The sequence below is a fragment of the Coregonus lavaretus genome, assembly GCF_964263955.1.
Source record: "Coregonus lavaretus genome assembly, chromosome: 29".
NCBI lineage: Eukaryota > Metazoa > Chordata > Actinopteri > Salmoniformes > Salmonidae > Coregonus > Coregonus lavaretus.
In genome coordinates, this window is record NC_140016.1 from 132,926 (window position 1) to 153,279 (window position 20,354).

Here is a 20,354-nt window from a genome sequence, read left to right on the forward strand (position 1 = left end):
CTCTCTACCTCTCTACCTCTCTCTATCTCTCTCTACCTCTCTCTATCTCTCTCTACCTCTCTCTACTTCTCTCTACCTTTCTCTACCTCTCTACCTCTCTACCTCTCTACCTCTCTCTACCTCTCTACCTCTCTACCTCTCTCTACCTCTCTCTACCTCTCTACCTCCCACTTCCTCTCTCTATCTCTCTCTACCTTTCTCTTCCTCTCTCTTCCGCTCTCTACCTCTCTCTACCTTTCTCTACCTCTCTCTACCTCTCTCTACCTCTCTCTACCTCCCTCTTCCTCCCTCTTCCTCCCACTTCCTCCCTCCTCATAAAGCCCAGTGTCTGTAGAGGTGAAAGGAGTCATCTTAAAGCCGGAACCTGGACCACTTTTTACCCTGGACACATTCAGTACAAACGCACCATAAGTCTTCATTAACAAACTGGAAAATGGAGAGTAATCCAGGGGGGAGGACAGGGGGGTAGGCCTTATTAACTGGTCTGGGGGTGGTGGGGTGAGGGAGGGGGGAGGAGTGGGGGGGGGGGGCTTATTAACTGGTCTGGGGGTGGTGGGGTGAGGGAGGGGGGAGGAGTAGGGGGGCTTATTAACTGGTCTGGGGGTGGTGGGGTGAGGGAGGGGGAAGGAGGGGGGGAAGTAGGGGAAGGTAGGGTGGAGAGCAATGAAGAGACCTTGTATTATATTACCTACACTCATCAGGTTATATGCTGAATACCTTGTATTATATTACCTACACTCATCAGGTTATATGCTGAATACCTTGTATTATATTACCTACACTCATCAGGTTATATGCTGAATACCTTGTATTATAATACCTACACTCATCAGGTTATATGCTGAATACCTTGTATTATATTACCTACACTCATCAGGTTATATGCTGAATACATTGTATTATATTACCTACACTCATCAGGTTATATGCTGAATACCTTGTATTGTATTACCTACACTCATCAGGTTATATGCTGAATACCTTGTATTGTATTACCTACACTCATCAGGTTATATGCTGAATACCTTGTATTATATTACCTACACTCATCAGGTTATATGCTGAATACCTTGTATTATATTACCTACACTCATCAGGTTATATGCTGAATACCTTGTATTGTATTACCTACACTCATCAGGTTATATGCTGAATACCTTGTATTATATTACCTACACTCATCAGGTTATATGCTGAATACCTTGTATTATATTACCTACACTCATCAGGTTATATGCTGAATACCTTGTATTATATTACCTACACTCATCAGGTTATATGCTGAATACCTTGTATTGTATTACCTACACTCATCAGGTTATATGCTGAATACCTTGTATTGTATTACCTACACTCATCAGGTTATATGCTGAATACCTTGTATTATATTACCTACACTCATCAGGTTATATGCTGAATACCTTGTATTATATTACCTACACTCATCAGGTTATATGCTGAATACCTTGTATTATATTACCTACACTCATCAGGTTATATGCTGAATACCTTGTATTATATTACCTACACTCATCAGGTTATATGCTGAATACCTTGTATTATATTACCTACACTCATCAGGTTATATGCTGAATACCTTGTATTATATTACCTACACTCATCAGGTTATATGCTGAATACCTTGTATTATATTACCTACACTCATCAGGTTAGATGTTGAATACCTTGTATTATATTACCTACACTCATCAGGTTATATGCTGAATACCTTGTATTATATTACCTACACTCATCAGGTTATATGCTGAATACCTTGTATTATATTACATACACTCATCAGGTTATATGCTGAATACCTTGTATTATATTACATACACTCATCAGGTTATATGCTGAATACCTTGTATTATAATACCTACACTCATCAGGTTATATGCTAAATACCTTGTATTATATTACCTACACTCATCAGGTTATATGCTGAATACCTTGTATTATATTACCTACACTCATCAGGTTATATGCTGAATACCTTGTATTATATTACCTACACTCATCAGGTTATATGCTGAATACCTTGTATTATATTACCTACACTCATCAGGTTATATGCTGAATACCTTGTATTATAATACCTACACTCATCAGGTTATATGCTGAATACCTTGTATTATAATACCTACACTCATCAGGTTAGATGCTGAATACCTTGTATTATAATACCTACACTCATCAGGTTATATGCTGAATACCTTGTATTATATTACCTACACTCATCAGGTTATATGCTGAATACCTTGTATTATATTACCTACACTCATCAGGTTATATGCTGAATACCTTGTATTATATTACCTACACTCATCAGGTTATATGCTGAATACCTTGTATTATATTACCTACACTCATCAGGTTATATGCTGAATACCTTGTATTATATTACCTACACTCATCAGGTTATATGCTGAATACCTTGTATTATAATACCTACACTCATCAGGTTATATGCTGAATACCTTGTATTATAATACCTACACTCATCAGGTTAGATGCTGAATACCTTGTATTATAATACCTACACTCATCAGGTTATATGCTGAATACCTTGTATTATATTACCTACACTCATCAGGTTATATGCTGAATACCTTGTATTATATTACCTACACTCATCAGGTTATATGCTGAATACCTTGTATTATATTACCTACACTCATCAGGTTATATGCTGAATACCTTGTATTATATTACCTACACTCATCAGGTTATATGCTGAATACCTTGTATTATATTTAATGTCCTGTCTGGTTTCAGGTGTCGTCTGTACTATGGTCTTATATTTAATGTCCTGTCTGTAACATCGTCTTTCAACCAGTGAAGTATTTGATGCTATGTTCACTTAATGGAGCAAGTCAGGGTTGTCCGTTACAGAGACTATTATTCCAGGCTCAAACCCCTCTGAACAACACTTATAACTGCCAACAATCAACTTAAAAAGCTCTTAGATTGCTATTGAGGAGAGACCATTGGAGATGTTATTGAACCCACCAGTGTTCTTATCCAGAGGACAGGGCTTTGTTCTGTATCGGCTAGGTTGATGAACACAAGGGGCCCATATTAAAAGCAGGTGAGTCCCAAATGGCACCCTCTTCCCTATGTCGTGCACTAGAGCATTTTGGCTCTGGTCAAAAATAGTGCACTACATAGGGAATAGGGTGCCATTTGGGACCGTTTGCTAATCAATACCTCTCTGTCACAGAAAGAACGATGCTCTACTCCTCTCCCCTCTTATCTTCTCCTCTCTCTCTCTGTGTGAGTTTTATATTCCTTAGTGAGCTAGGACAGACACCAGCCTCTAAAGTAGACCACAGAGGCTCTGGTTTTGTTTTGCAGAGCTGCCATTTTAAGTGGCAGTGTTGTTGTTTTTTTGTTTACTACTTGTCAGTTTGTTGCTCACTTAACACACAGTGATGTACTGGTGTTGTTTTGTAATCTCTCTGAGGAGAGACGAGGCTGGGAGGCCTTTTGGGATTAATCCTGAGATATGATGACACACCCTCTGCATCACTGATATAAACCGAACCGATGGACTCTTTTACTTTGTTACGTTCAAGATAAAAGTGGACATGTATCTTCTTTCTATAACAGTGTTATGTGGACTCCGATGGCCAGCAGATAACAGCTCCCTACTGAATGACATAGACATAGTACTGCAGCTCTGTACTGCAAACGGACTGGGTTCATTCTGCAGAAAGACTGCACTCCTCTTTTTTATAAAACAGTACTGATGACAGAGTCAATGGGTTAATCTGGACCTATTGGCCAGCAGAAGATCCCTACTGAATGATTTAAAGACAGAGTATTGTAATTCTACAATACTGACAGACTGGTTTCATCTCTAAGAAAAGCAGAAGTGAGTTAAAGACAAGAGTACTGTAGTTCTACATACTGCCTGCTCTCATCTTTTAATAAAGCAGTGTTGATGATGGCAATGAAGAGACATGTATTGTTGTATAACTGGTTTATCAGGGCTAGCAGATAGAGACTCCATATACACAAGGAGTTGCAGACAGAGTGCTGTAACTATATATATGCAGATAGACTGATCTCTCTTTCAATAAAATAAAAATGAATTGGAGACAGAATAGTTCTGAAGACCAATTGAAAGATGTTTCAATAACTCTGCTAATAACACTGCTATTAGAGAAAGAGAGAAGTGTCTCTGTATTGACTCTGAAAGGTGTTATAATAACACTGCTATTGCAGGACATCTGAAAGAGAACACACTGTAACCTTTTTTGCTCCTTTTGTACTTGTATAGTTTATTTGATGATCTGGAGGACGAGGTGCTCCTTTTGTACTTGTATAGTTTATTTGATGATCTGGAGGATGAGGTGCTCCTTTTGTACTTGTATAGTTTATTTGATGATCTCGAGGATGAGGTGCTCCTTTTGTACTTGTATAGTTTATTTGATGACCTCGAGGATGAGGTGCTCCTTTTGTACTTGTATAGTTTATTTGATGACCTCGAGGATGAGGTGCTCCTTTTGGACTTGTATAGTTTATTAGATGATCTGGAGGATGAGGTGCTCCTTTTGGACTTGTATAGTTTATTAGATGATCTGGAGGATGAGGTGCTCCTTTTGTACTTGTATAGTTTATTTGATGACCTCGAGGATGAGGTGCTCCTTTTTATGTTTTAATATCTGTTTTTATGTGAGTGAAGCCGAAGACAAACTTCCACATTGGCTATACAGTTTGTAGTATCTAGTCTAAGAAACTCAAACCTTCTTCGTGACATTTCTGTTTGTTCTCATCACGTCTTCCTCTCCTGACCTTTTCATCCTAAAACATCACGGGTGGATGTCCTTGTTTTACCCTGGATTAAATTAATGGTCAGGTAATGAACACAACATTTGGTCTGGCTCCCAAATGGAACCCTGTTCCTTTTTATAGTGCACTACTTTTGACAAGAGCCCATGGAACTCTGGTCAAATGTAGTGCACTTTAAAGGGAACAGGGTGCCATTTGGGACTGAGCCTTGGTTGTTTATGTTGTCTGAAAGGAAAGTGTTTCTGGTTTGTATTTCCAGCTGACCGCAGGCGTCAGAATCATGAACCGTAGCTTTAAGAACTACCCTCTCTCTCTGTCTCTCTGTCTCTCTCTCTCTCTCTCTCTCTCTCTCTCTCTCTCTCTGTCTCTCTGTCTCTCTCTCTCTCTCTCTCTCTCTGTCTCTCTCTCTCTCTCTCTCTCTCTCTCTCTCTCTCTCTCTCTCTCTCTCTCTCTCTCTCTCTCTCTCTCTCTCTCTCTCTCTCTCTCTCTCTCTCTCCACTGTACTCACAGTCATTAAGTAGCTTGGACTCTCTCTAGTTAATTATATCAGTTTACAGTATGTCCCAGAAATAATGTTTGTGTCCCAAATTTGGGACGCAACCAACTAGCAAATTAGTCGCTGATAAACTAAAAGTGTTTTTCTCGACACTGTAAACACTTGATGAAAACGATGGAGACTTGTTTTGAATTTACACTCACTGTTCCTAACCCTAACCCTCACACTCACTGTTCCTAACCCCCCCCCCCTCTCTCTCTCTCTCTCTCTCTCTCTCTCTCTCTCTCTCTCTGTCTCTCTCTCTCTCTCTCTCTTTGTATCTCTCTCTCTCTCTCTCTCTCTCTCTCTCTCTTTGTATCTCTCTCTCTCTCTCTCTCTCTCTCTCTCTCTCTCTCTTTGTCTCTCGTCTCTCTCTCTTTGTATCTCTCTCTCTCTCTCCCTCTCTCTCTCTCTCTCTCTATATATATATATATATATATATATATATATATATATATATATATTAGGGCTGTCAAAAATAGCGCGTTAACGACGTTAATTAGTTGTTTGCTGTTAATTACGTCAATTTTTTTAACGCATTTCACGCATGTGCAGTGTGACAAATTATTCAGGTCAGGAAAGTGGTTGGGAGCTAGAGGCGAGATGGAGCAAGGTGAGCCTATTGACGGATTCAAATATAAAAAGAATGATGATGGTACAGTTAACAAGTACAAGGTTATTTGCAAGATTTGTAAGAAGGAGTTTCAATTTCACCGGAGCTGTTCAAGCTTGAAGTACCATGTCAACGCCAAACATGCGTTTGCTGGGCCGTCAGATTCAGCAAGTGGTTTGCGCCAGACCACGCTGAATGTTTGCAGGCAATTAACAAAATCAACCTCAGATAATTTGACCAACACAATAGCAAAATGGATTGCAAAGGATTGTAGACCCATTAGCATTGTAGAAGACTCAGGTTTCCTTGATGTTTTGCAAGTGGCGTCTCAAGACTCATTCTATAAGCCACCGTCAAGAGCCACAGTTATGAAGAAAATCCACGAGCTCTATGAAAACGAAAAAGAAAAAAGGAAAGAGGTCTTGGCTCAAGTAAATCATATCGCCCTGACAGGAGACCATTGGACATCAGTGAGTAACAACAATTACCTCGGAGTAACTGCACATTTAATCAGTGACACGTGGGAACTGAAGTCTTTTGCGCTGACTATATTAAAAACTGAGGAGCGTTATTTTGCGGAGGCTTGTAAAGAACAGTTCCTGTCTGTTGCACGTGAGTGGGACATCGAGGGCAAGACTACAACCATTGGGACTGACAGTGCACGCAACATGGTTGCCGCAATTCGACTTACACGCTATGAACACATGAACTGTGTCGCTCACATGGTGCAGAGAAGTGTCACAGTGAGTCTTGCTGACAGCGGCTTTGTAAATGCTTTGGCCAAGGCTCGCAAAGTTGTCGGTCATTTTAAGCACAGCCCAGCAAATGCTGCGGAGCTTCAATTACAAAGACAAATATTATGGTGTGTAGTATGTTTCAGCTTGATTTAAAACACCATTATTTGGCTGTGTTAATAAACAGACATAATATGAAAATTATGTATCTGTGTCCTGTTATTTATCTTTTGGTATGCATTTCAGAAAAAAAATGGTTAGGATTCAGGTGTAATTGCAAATAGTGATTAATCATGATTAATCCACTGAAAATTCTGATTAATTTGATTAAAAATTTTAATCATTTGACAGCCCTAATATATATATATATATATATATATATATATATATATATATATATATATATATATGTCTTATTGTGCTGCTTAATAATAATTGTGTGTGTATTGTGTGTCTCTTAGTGCTTGATGGGTAATCTGTGTGATCCCAGTGGGAGCCCCTGCCCCCATCACGCTGCTACAATTATCTATACACACTATAATGCCTGATAGGTTTTGAAGGATACTATTTCTCACCAAAACAGAGAGAAAAAAACACCGCTTCCTGGCACGGCAATACATCTAGCATTTCAGAGCTGATCATATTCAGGATTGTTTAGGACAAGCCATGGTGATTAATATTCATTGATTTGCTCTAAACATTTGAAGAGAATGTGGCTTGTTTGAAATGACAACCACTAGTATGCAGAAGCTAACCTGGAGTAACAGTGTCTCTAGAGACCGGCGTCCCAAATGGCACCCTATTCCATTTATAGTGTTATTTAACCTTTATTTAACTGGGCAAGTCAGTTAAGAACACATTCTTATTTACAATGACGGCCTACACCGGCCAAACCCGGACGACGCTGGGCCAATTTTGCACCGCCCTATGGGACTCCCAATCACGGCCGGTTGTGATTCAGCCTGGAATCGAACCAGGGGGGTCTGTAGTGATCTCTATTGGGATTCACAACTCCCCACAGGACCCACTATCTACATATCTCTACCTGGATTCACAACTCCCCACAGGACCCACTATCTACATATCTCTATTGGGATTCACAACTCCCCACAGGACCCACTATCTAAATATCTCTATTGGGATTCACAACTCCCCACGGGACCCACTATCTAAATATCTCTACTGGGATTCATAACTCCCCACAGGACCCACTATCTCCATAGACAAACATTGGCAGTAGAATGGCCTTAATGAAGAGCTCAGTGACTTTCAACGTGGCACCGTCATAGGATGCCACCTTTCCAACAAGTCAGTTTGTCAAATATCTGCCCTGCTAGAGCTGCCCCGGTCAACTGTAAGTGCTGTTATTGTGAAGTGGAAACATTTAGGAGCATCAACGGCTCAGCCATGAAGTGGTAGGCCACACAAGCTCACAGAACGAGACCGCTGAAGAGCGCAGCGCATATAAATTGTCGATCCTCGGTTGTAACACTCACTACCGAGTTCCAAACTGCCTCTGGAAGCAATGTCAGCACAATAACTGTTCGTAGGGAGCTTCATTAAATGGGTTTCCATGGCCGAGCAGCTGCACACAAGCGTTGGCTGGAGAGGTGTAAAGCTCGCCGCCATTAGACTCTGGAGCAGCATACAATGACATTCTAGACGATTCTGTGCTTCCAACTTTGTGGCAACAGTTTGGGGAAGGCCCTTTCCTGTTTCAGCATGGCGATACCCCCCCCCCCCCGTGCACAAAGCAACGTCCATACAGAAAGCGTTGGGCCAGTAACCGAAAGGTTGTTGGTTCAAATCCCTGAGCCGACTAGGTGAAAAATATGTCGATGTGCCCTTGAGCAAGGCACTTAACCTTAATTGCTCCTGTAAGTCGCTCTGGATAAGAGCGTCTGCTAAAATGACTAAAATGTAAATTCTCAACTCCAATATCAAAGTATATGTTGTTTTCACTGACAACGTTGGTTTGGATAGTAAATAATATCATCTAGCAGAAAGATCCATTACCACATCTATTATAGTGTGGATCCATTACCACATCTATTATAGTGTGGATCCATTACCACATCTATTATAGTGTGGATCCATTACCACATCTATTATAGTGTGGATCCATTACCACATCTATTATAGTGTGGATCCATTACCACATCTATTATAGTGTGGATCCATTACATGTTTGCCCATCTAGCAATCTGTCACATATGGCATGTAATTCTGAAGACAAAGGTATTTGTGTTTCTCTCTGCATTTCATCACATAACTGGTAGTTTATTTTAGACAGAGCACAGCTTGGTTCACAGTGGGTGTTAATAGAACTATACTGCCTGAGACGGAGACAAAGTGAAACAGCTTGGCGTTTTATTTGGCAGCAAGCAATCTAAAGGAGAAAACGATTGCTACAGGACAGAGGAAATACAACAGCCTATAGAGAAGAGAACATTCCTCTACAGGACAGAGGAAATACAACAGCCTGTAGAGAAGAGAACATTCCTCTACAGGACAGAGGAAATACAACAGCCTATAGAGAAAAGAACATTCCTCTACAGGACCGAGGAAATACAACAGCCTTTAGAGAAGAGAACATTCCTCTTGAGTGATAGTGCCAATACAAAGGTTCTGTCAGTCCTGGGCCTGTCAATACCAATCATGCTGCTAGATAAATGAACCAGGCCAGGGCGACTCCCTGCTGTCTCTCTCCCAGGGAGGTACTGCTGTTTCTGGGTACAGAGAGAGGGGGAGGGGGAGGGAGAGAGAGATGGAGAGTGAGGGAGAGGCAGAGAGGGGGAAGGAGGCAAGGAGAGAGAGAGAGAGAGAGAGAGAGAGAGAGAGAGAGAGAGAGAGAGAGAGAGAGAGAGAGAGAGAGAGAGAGAGAGAGAGAGAGAGAGAGAGAGAGAGAGAGAGAGAGAGAGAGAGAGAGAGAGAGAGAGAGAGAGAGAGAGAGAGAGAGAGAGAGAGAGAGAGAGAGTGAATAATGCTCCCCACGTCTTCTCATTGCAACCGATTACTCTATCTATTGATTGAAGCCAACATTGTGCAGATGGATGCCTTTGCAGTGTGACAAGCGCTTTAACACTTTACACTGGTGGGAATTGGCCTATATGGATAGGGTTACATTGAAATGTTCCTTACAGAAGAAATACAAAAAGCATATGCATAACCATGGTAGCAACTGAAAGGGAACAGTTTGGAGATAATGGGAAAATTACTAGACCAAAAGTGAGGACACAACAGTCCACCTGACACAAGACTGAATCCAAACATTACACTGGTGATTTGATGTGCATTTCTTCACAGCATTTGTTGATAACGAAATCTGAAAATACTCTGTATGCATTCAGCAACATGATAAGACTATTCCTGGAAAACATGGGGAAGGTGCAACATAAGACAAAAAAAAAATGACAAGGGTTTGAGTGAGAGGACTAACTAGTGTCTCCAAGTGGCCAAACACCTCTCCAAACTGTGGGTTTGAGTGAGAGGACTAACTAGTGTCTCCAAGTGGCCAAACACCTCTCCAAACTGTGGGTTTGAGTGAGAGGACTAACTAGTGTCTCCAAGTGGCCAAACACCTCTCCAAACTGTGGGTTTGAGTGAGAGGACTAACTGGTGTCTCCAAGTGGCCAAACACCTCTCCAAAGTGTGCACAGTTCCTAAGCAATTTCAAAGCACTTTTATGACTCAAGGCAGAGTCTTCAACTAGCAAGGTACTTCATTGAGCTCTCCTGACTGTGCTGTTGAGGAACTAGAGCAAGCACACTGGTAGTTGTTTTGTTTGTAACAGCCCTGCATCCCCGCCATCACACAATTACTGATGTTTACGCAATCCAAACACGGTCCATTATAAATCCCAATCTGGGTCAGGTGGGCATGATTTGAAAGCTTGTTCTATTGCCAACATGACTAGCTAAGTTATACAATAGGATCTTACAGTGTTAGGCAATTGTTGGTGAAACCATACAGGAGAGGAAGTACAGAACCAACGACGCTAGACGGAGAGGAATATGTTTAAGCAAAAGGCAGTTTATTAAACACAGAGATAGCTGGTATCTGCTCAAGCTACATGCATGGACCCATTTCAGTTGCCTCTTATGGAGACAGTTGAAAAGGGATCAAAAACAGAGTTTTCAGCATTACTTTATACAATGCAACACAAAGGAAGGGGTCCTTCTTCTAGTCCCTTGATTGGTTCCGGAGGCGTAGGAGGCGGGTCTGCTCTGTCCAGAGTAGAAGCCCCATTTTGTGCACGGCAGAGTCCTCTGCCCTAGGCACCCGACCAGTAGAAAGAAGTGCAGTTTGTGTGTGTGCGTAACTCGTGAGGCATTAGGATGAGTGTGCGTATGCATGGAGATGTGTGTGTGAATGTGTGTATGTTTTCAAAGGAAAGTCTCGTGGGGAGCAACCAGATTGTGGCCTGTGGCGTGGGTGTTGTCCTTGAGAAGATATTGGCTCTGTCCATTGTTCTTGCATAGGAACAGCATTGATTGAAAACAAGCTCCTAACATTAAAATGGGTCATGCACAAGATTTTAGTCAGACCAAGCTATAACATTTTAATATTTACTACGACACAATTCAGAGAAACAGATCGTAATTGTGGTGCATTTTTTTACATTTTACATTTTAGTAATTTAGCAGATGCTCTTATCCAGAGCGACTTACAGTTAGTGAGTGCATACATTTATTTTATTTTTTTATTGGTGTACATAGAAAGAAGTATTGAGTGCATTCAAGTGCGTGTGCTGTGGCAAAGTTTCTTCACAATAAACAAACATAGGCTGACACTGTATATGATATGGGTTTTATGAATTTGAAATTTGGACATTTGGACTCACGGGTGTTTGACTTGCTTGTATTATATCAAAGCGGTATTTATTGTAATCCTCAAAAGTCATCTTTCAAAATACATAGAGTTCTCTTCATTTACAATATTCCCCTCACTCAGACAACAAAACATTTGCAAAAGTTGCCCAATTAGTGGGAGGGATGGGGGCATTGTGATTGGTTGTCTATAGGCCAAAGAGATCCATCTTGATTGGTTGTCTCCAGGCCAAAGGGCTCCATCTTGATTGGTTGTCTCCAGGCCTAAGGGCTCCATCTTGATTGGTTGTCTCCAGGCCTAAGGGATCCATCTTGATTGGTTGTCTCCAGGCTTAATGATCCATCTTGATTGGCTGTCTCCAGGCCAAAGGGATCTATGGCTGCAACTACATGTAGCCTCACTGTGGCCGGGGAGATGGTGATACATAGCATTAAGAGGTGATGTGTGTGTGTGTGTGTGTGCGTGTGTGTGTGTGTGTGTGTGTGTGTTTAATAAATAGCACTAGGCTTTGAGAATCATTTAAATAAACAGTTTGACAGTTAGAAAGGGCAATGAATCCCCCTGTGATGATGATTGTTGGAACTGAAGAGAGTCAGAGGAGAGGAGAAGCTGAGCTCCTCACTGCTTATCACTTTCTCTTAACACGGCTCACACACACACACACACACGCATACGCATGCATACAGACGCGCGTGAGTGCGTGCTTGCGTGCATGCATATTCTTTGTGTGAGTATAGTTAGCGGAATACCTTAAGATCTTTGCCTCCTATATCTCTGTGGTGTAGCACTGCAGATGGTCTTTATGTGTGGTTGTAAGACCCAGATGTATATCTCTGTGGTGTAGTGCTGCAGATGGTCTTTATGTGTGGTTGTAAGACCCAGATGTATATTTCTGTGGTGTAGCGCTGCAGATGGTCTTTATGTGTGGTTGTAAGACCCAGATGTATATCTCTGTGGTGTAGTGCTGCAGATGGTCTTTATGTGTGGTTGTAAGACCCAGGTGTATATCTCTGTGGTGTAGTGCTGCAGATGGTCTTTATGTGTGGTTGTTAGACCCAGATGTATATCTCTGTGGTGTAGTGATGCAGATGGTCTTTATGTGTGGTTGTAAGACCCAGATGTATATTTCTGTGGTGTAGCGCTGCAGATGGTCTTTATGTGTGGTTGTAAGACCCAGATGTATATCTCTGTGGTGTAGTGCTGCAGATGGTCTTTATGTGTGGTTGTAAGACCCAGATGTATATCTCTGTGGTGTAGTGCTGCAGATGGTCTTTATGTGTGGTTTTTAGACCCAGATGTATATCTCTGTGGTGTAGTGCTGCAGATGGTCTTTATGTGTGGTTGTTAGACCCAGATGTATATCTCTGTGGTGTAGTGCTGCAGATGGTCTTTATATGTGGTTGTTAGACCCATATGTATATCTCTGTGGTGTAGTGCTGCAGATGGTCTTTATATGTGGTTGTAAGACCCATATGTATATATATATGTGGTGTAGTGCTGCAGATGGTCTTTATGTGTGGTTGTAAGACCCAGATGTATATCTCTGTGGTGAAGTGCTGCAGATGGTCTTTATGTGTGGTTGTTAGACCCAGATGTATATCTCTGTGGTGTAGTGCTGCAGATGGTCTTTATGTGTGGTTGTTAGACCCAGATGTATATCTCTGTGGTGTAGTGCTGCAGATGGTCTTTATATGTGGTTGTAAGACCCATATGTATATATATATGTGGTGTAGTGCTGCAGATGGTCATTATGTGTGGTTGTTAGACCCAGATGTATATATCTGTGGTGTAGTGCTGCAGATGGTCTTTATGTGTGGTTGTAAGACCCAGGTGTATATCTCTGTGGTGTAGTGCTGCAGATGGTCATTATATGTGGTTGTAAGACCCATATGTATATCTCTGTGGTGTAGTGCTGCAGATGGACTTTATGTGTGGTTGTAAGACCCAGATGTATATCTCTGTGGTGTAGTGCTGCAGATAGTCTTTATATGTGGTTGTAAGAACCAGATGTATATATATATGTGGTGTAGTGCTGCAGATGGTCTTTATGTGTGGTTGTAAGACCCAGATGTATATCTATGTGGTATAGCGCTGCAGATGGTCTTTATGTGTGGTTGTAAGACCCAGATGCTTTCTCTGATTCCTATAGCCACATTATCTGGCTGCGGTCCATGCTAGCTCGCCACTCGCTAACAAGTAGCCTAGGGCTAGCCAACTCAATAAGGTGTGTAATCTCACAACGCTAAGACCCAGCGGAGCCGCATCAATATTGGAGATGAGCAGAGAAACTTAACAGGCCTAACATGGGTTAGCTAGGTTAGCATCTTGACATCATCTGGAGGGAAATATGAAAATACAAAGCCCACCGTGTGTTGATTTCAGGGGAGTGAAAGTGCAGTTTTGGATGTAGGCATTTGCTGTGGACCACTGATTGGTGCACAGAACTGCAATCACCAACATAACTTTCACCTGGGTTTGTTTTCTGACTTTTTGGCTGAATTTAAAATATGATTATTATGGTTGTTGGACCTCTGCAAAGTCTGTCTTCTCCAGGCAGATGAGTGGTAGCTGGGCATTCTAGAATTCTAGGGAGTGAAGCTTGGAGGTTTCTGTTCAGAATGTTCCATTGATTATTATAGCCCAGGTAGACCACTTATTTGTTGAGGTTCATCAATTATTGTATACTGTGGAATATTATTATCCTTCATAGTTTACAGTAAATAAACACGTTTTCTAGGTACCAATTCTTCTAGGTGAAGCAGATTGTTAGACACGTTATTTTGTTTTATAATGAGGCGTCTTGGAATAGCCACTGTGTGGTTAGAATAGAAATCAGTGGTAACCTTGACAACATTGGATTCTATTATCACAGTCTGACCCCATTACAGGAATATTTCAGGTTCTAGAATCTAGCATAAAGATTCCTTTCTCTTTTAATGATGGAGAATGCCAGGCTGTGGTATTTCTATGCTAGCTGTTCTCGACAGGGACGTGCTAACACATAATGCTAGGCTGTGGTATTTCTATGTTAGCTGTTCTCGACAGGGACGTGCTAACACATAATGCTAGGCTGTGGTATTTCTATGCTAGCTGTTCTCGACAGGGACGTGCTAACACATAATGCTAGGCTGTGGTATTTCTATGCTAGCTGTTCTCGACAGGGACGTGCTAACACATAATGCTAGGCTGTGGTATTTCTATGCTAGCTGTTCTCGACAGGGACGTGCTAACACATAATGCTAGGCTGTGGTATTTCTATGCTAGCTGTTCTCGACAGGGACGTGCTAACACATAATGCTAGGCTGTGGTATTTCTATGCTAGCTGTTCTCGACAGGGACGTGCTAACACATAATGCTAGGCTGTGGTATTTCTATGCTAGCTGTTCTCGACAGGGACGTGCTAACACATAATGCTAGGCTGTGGTATTTCTATGCTAGCTGTTCTCGACAGGGACGTGCTAACACATAATGCTAGGCTGTGGTATTTCTATGCTAGCTGTTCTCGACAGGGACGTGCTAACACATAATGCTAGGCTGTGGTATTTCTATGCTAGCTGTTCTCGACAGGGACGGGCTAACACACCAACTTTATAGTAGCCAAATAAGGATTATTCTGCAAAAAACAACAACAACAACAACAACAAAAACAACTTTAGACAGGCCCATTAGGCTAAAGGTGGACCAGCACATTTTAGTCATTTCGCAGACGCTCTTATCGAGAGCGACTTACAGTTAGTGAACACATATATATATATTTTTATACTGGCCCCCCGTGGGAATCGAACCCACAACCCTGGCATTGCAAACGCCATGCTCTACCAACTGAGCTACATCCCTGCCGGCCATTCCCTCCCCTACCCTGGACAACGCTGGGCCAATTGTGCGCCGCCCATGAGTCTCCCGGTCACGGCCGGCTGCGACAGAGCCTGGATTCGAACCAGGATCTCTAGTGGCACAGTTAGCACTGCGATGCAGTGCCTTAGACCACTGCGCCACTCAGGAGTACGTCTGCCCTATGGCCACTTTCTTTCTGGCGATAGGGCAGTCTGTTTCTGGTTGCTATGGTTCTGTTTATTACATTTTAGTCATTTAGCAGACGCTCTTATCCAGAGCGACTTACAGTTAGTGAGTGCATAAAAATGTTCGTACTGGTCCCCCGTGGGAATCGAACCCACAACCCTGGCGTTGCAAGCACAACGCGCTACCAACTGAGCTACACGGGACTGACATTACCGGAATGACTATCCTACTGTTACATCTACGAAGCAAGACATGACATACACACAAAGTTGTGCTTTTAGAGAGCTTGCTTTAAGTTGTTAGTTCACTGTATTATACTGTCTGATTCAGAGGCTTGTGTTAAATCCAGACATTTCAGTGTGATGCATTCAGTTTTACAACTGACGAGGTATCCCCCTTTACCTTTCCCTTTAATGGCGGGAACCAGGTTTCAGAGGTTTACCGGGATTTCCCGCCCAAACCCACTCGCTTTTCCCGAGACAAATCATTTTGAGAAACCGGTAAATTATAATAAATGATTTCCATGAACAGTGTGACTTGAAATTAAATCTGTCTTCGCTACCCTGCTCTGCTATCTGCCCTGCTCTGCTATCTGCCCTGCTCTGCTATCTGCCCTGCTCTGCTATCTGCCCTGCTCTGCTATCTGCATGATCAATAATCAACGCTCAGGGAGTGTGTGTGTGTGTGTGTGTGTGTATGTGTGTGTGTGTGTGTGTGTGTGGTGTGTGTGGTGTGTGGTGTGTGGTGTGTGGTGTGTGGTGTGTGTGTGTGTGTGTGGTGTGTGTGTGTGTGTGTGTGTGTGTGTGTGTGTGTGTGTGTGGTGTGTGGTGTGTGGTGTGTGTGTGTGTGTGTGGTGTGTGTGTGTGTGTGTGTGTGTGTGTGTGTGTGTGTGTTTGTGTGCGTTGTTGTAACCTACCGTATTTACTTAAACAAAGTCTCCATGAATTCAAAGCCATGCATTGTTTATGCTGAAACTGTACATGCGACCTTGAAATGCAGTTAATACGGTAAACAAACAATTGGCTCCACCTTTTGAGTTACCGGTAGGCCTACCTGCATTTATTTATTCCGAAAATGTTGTCTGTGTGGCAGACCTTTACTAAAATAAATGCCACCAAGGCCGTATGCAAAGAACTGTTATAAATTGATTTGCATTTTAATGAGGGAAATAAGTATTTGACCCCCTCACAATGAGAAAGATTTCTGGCTCCCATGTGTCTTTTATACAGGTAACGAGCTGAGATTAGGAGCACACTCTTAAAGGGAGTGCTCATAATCTCTTCTTGTTACCTGTATAAAAGACACCTGTCTACAGAAGCAATCAATCAATCAGATTCCAAACTCTCCACCATGGCCAAGACCAAAGAGCTCTCCAAGGATGTCAGGGACAAGATTGTAAACCTACACAAGGCTGGAATGGGCTACAAGACCATCGCCAAGCAGCTTGGTGAGAAGGTGACAACAGTTGGTGCGATTATTCACAAATGGAAGAAACACAAAATAACTGTCAATCTCCCTCGGCCTGGGGCTCCATGCAAGATCTGACCTCGTAGAGTTGCAATGATCATGAGAACGGTGAGGAATCAGCCCAGAACTACACGGGAGGATCTTGTCAATGATCTCAAGGCAGCTGGGACCATAGTCACCAAGAAAACAATTTGTTACACACTACGCCGTGAAGGACTGAAATCCTGCAGCGCCCGCAAGGACCCCCTGCTCAAGAAAGCACATATACAGGGCCGTCTGAAGTTTGCCAATGAACATCTGAATGATTCAGAGAAGAACTGGGTGAAAGTGTTGTGGTCAGATGAGACCAAAATTGAGCTCTTTGGCATCAACTCAACTCGCCGTGTTTGGAGGAGGAGGAATGCTGCCTATGACCCCAAGAACATCATCCCCACCGTCAAACATGGAGGTGGAAATATTATGCTTTGGGGGTGTTTTTCTGCTAAGGGGACAGGACAACTTCACCGCATCAAAGGTACGATGGACGGGGCCATGTACCGTCAAATCTTGGGTGAGAACCTCCTTCCCTCAGCCAGGGCATTGAAAATGGGTCGTGGATGTGTATTCCAGCATGACAATGACCCAAAACACACGGCCAAGGCAACAAAGGAGTGGCTCAAGAAGAAGCACATTAAGGTCCTGGAGTGGCCTAGCCAGTCTGTCACGCCCTGACTCAGGGGACGTTCATTTGTTGAGTCAGGGTGTGTATGATCTATGTTGTATATTTCTATGTGTAATATCTATTATGTCTATTTCTATGTTGGCCTGTGTGGTTCCCAATCAGAGGCAGCTCTAGCTCCTTGTCTCTGATTGGGGACCATACTTAGGCAGCCTTTTGGCACGAGTTAGTTGTGGGATCTTGTTCCGTGTGAGGTATGTTATTTGTCTACCTTGGACTTCACGTTTCGTTTGTTGTTTTGTCGTGGTGTTTATTCTATATAAATAAACATGTATGCATATCACACTACGCCTTGGTCCGTCCCGTCTATATATGATCGTGACACAGTCTCCAGACCTTAATCCCATAGAAAATCTGTGGAGGGAGCTGAAGGTTCGAGTTGACAAACGTCAGGCTCGAAACTTTAATGACTTGGAGAAGATCTGCAAAGAGGAGTGGTACAAAATCCCTCCTGAGATGTGTGCAAACCTGGTGGCCAACAACAAGAAACGTCTGACCTCTGTGATTGCCAACAAGGGTTTTGCCACCAAGTACTAAGTCATGTTTTGCAGAGGGGTCAAATACTTATTTCCCTCATTAAAATGCAAATCAATTTATAACATTTTTGACATGAGTTTTTCTGGATGTTCTTGTTGTTATTCTGTCTCTCACTGTTCAAATAAACCTACCATTAAAATTATAGACTGATCATGTCTTTGTCAGTGGGAAAACGTACAAAATCAGCAGGGGATCAAATACTCTTTTCCCTCACTGTACACCCACTAACACACTACTGTGTGCTATAGGGTAGACCTACCAGGTTATTGTACGCAGGCTACAGGGTAGACCTACCAGGTTATTGTACCAGGCTACAGGGTAGACCTACCAGGTTATTGTACGCAGGCTACAGGGTAGACCTACCAGGTTATTGTACCAGGCTACAGGGTAGACCTACCAGGTTATTGTACGCAGGCTACAGGGTAGACCTACCAGGTTATTGTACCAGGCTACAGGGTAGACCTACCAGGTTATTGTACGCAGGCTACAGGGTAGACCTACCAGGTTATTGTACCAGGCTACAGGGTAGACCTACCAGGTTATTGTACCAGGCTACAGGGTAGACCTACCAGGTTATTGTACGCAGGCTACAGGGTAGACCTACCAGGTTATTGTACGCAGGCTACAGGGTAGACCTACCAGGTTATTGTACGCAGGCTACAGGGTAGACCTACCAGGTTATTGTACCAGGCTACAGGGTAGACCTACCAGGTTATTGTACCAGGCTACAGGGTAGACCTACCAGGTTATTGTATGCAGGCTACAGGGTAGACCTACCAGGTTATTGTACCAGGCTACAGGGTAGACCTACCAGGTTATTGTACGCAGGCTACAGGGTAGACCTACCAGGTTATTGTACGCAGGCTACAGGGTAGACCTACCAGGTTATTGTATGCAGGCTACAGGGTAGACCTACCAGGTTATTGTACCAGGCTACAGGGTAGACCTACCAGGTTATTGTACGCAGGCTACAGGGTAGACCTACCAGGTTATTGTATGCAGGCTACAGGGTAGACCTACCAGGTTATTGTATGCAGGCTACAGGGTAGACCTACCAGGTTATTGTACCAGGCTACAGGGTAGACCTACCAGGTTATTGTACGCAGGCTACAGGGTAGACCTACCAGGTTATTGTATGCAGGCTACAGGGTAGACCTACCAGGTTATTGTACGCAGGCTACAGGGTAGACCTACCAGGTTATTGTACGCAGGCTACAGGGTAGACCTACCAGGTTATTGTATGCAGGCTACAGGGTAGACCTACCAGGTAGAGAATTAAGGCTGACTTTATCACTCTGAATCTCCTCTACAGTTTATCTGTCTGATTAGTGCAGAATCAGAAATGTTCCCTCTGACAAAATCACCACAATAAGCTGGTTATCATAAGTAAAATCAACGTTTTTAGGAGAGAAAAGGACCCAGCTGCATCTTTCAGTCAAAGGTAGGCTAAAAGTAATGTCATTATCACGAGACTGTAATAAGCTGATAATAGTTTACCAGGTGGCGCTTCATAGGCCTTCATTAAAACACATCAACTAGTGGTGACTTTGAGAGAACTTTGAGTTGATTAAATTACAACAAATACAACAGGAAACTGTTCGATTCATGTGTAAAGCTGTCATCAAGGCAAAGGGTGGCTATTCGAAGAATCTCTAATATATATTTTTTTATTTTATTTGTTTAACACTTTTTTGGTTACTACATGATTCCATATGTGTTATTTAATCGTTTTGATGTCTTCACTATTATTCTACAATGTAGAAAATAGTACAAATAAAGAAACACCCTTGAATGAGTAGTTGTTCTAAAACTTTTGACCAGTAGTGTCCACACTATGAGGTTGAAATAATTCTGTGAAATTGTGAAAATGATCATGATGCCCTTTTAGTGTAAGAACTGTTTGAAAAGACCGCCTAAAATTATCAGCCTGTTTTTGGTGGGATGGCGTTGTGACATCACCAGGAGGAACATTTGTTAATAGACCAATAAGAAAGAGAGTTCCAAATCTCTCGGCCAATAACAGCTACTTTTCAGTTTCAAACTCCACACTCAGACCAACTCCCAGACAGACCTTTGCAAAATTATTGCTTGAACATTTGCTCTTTC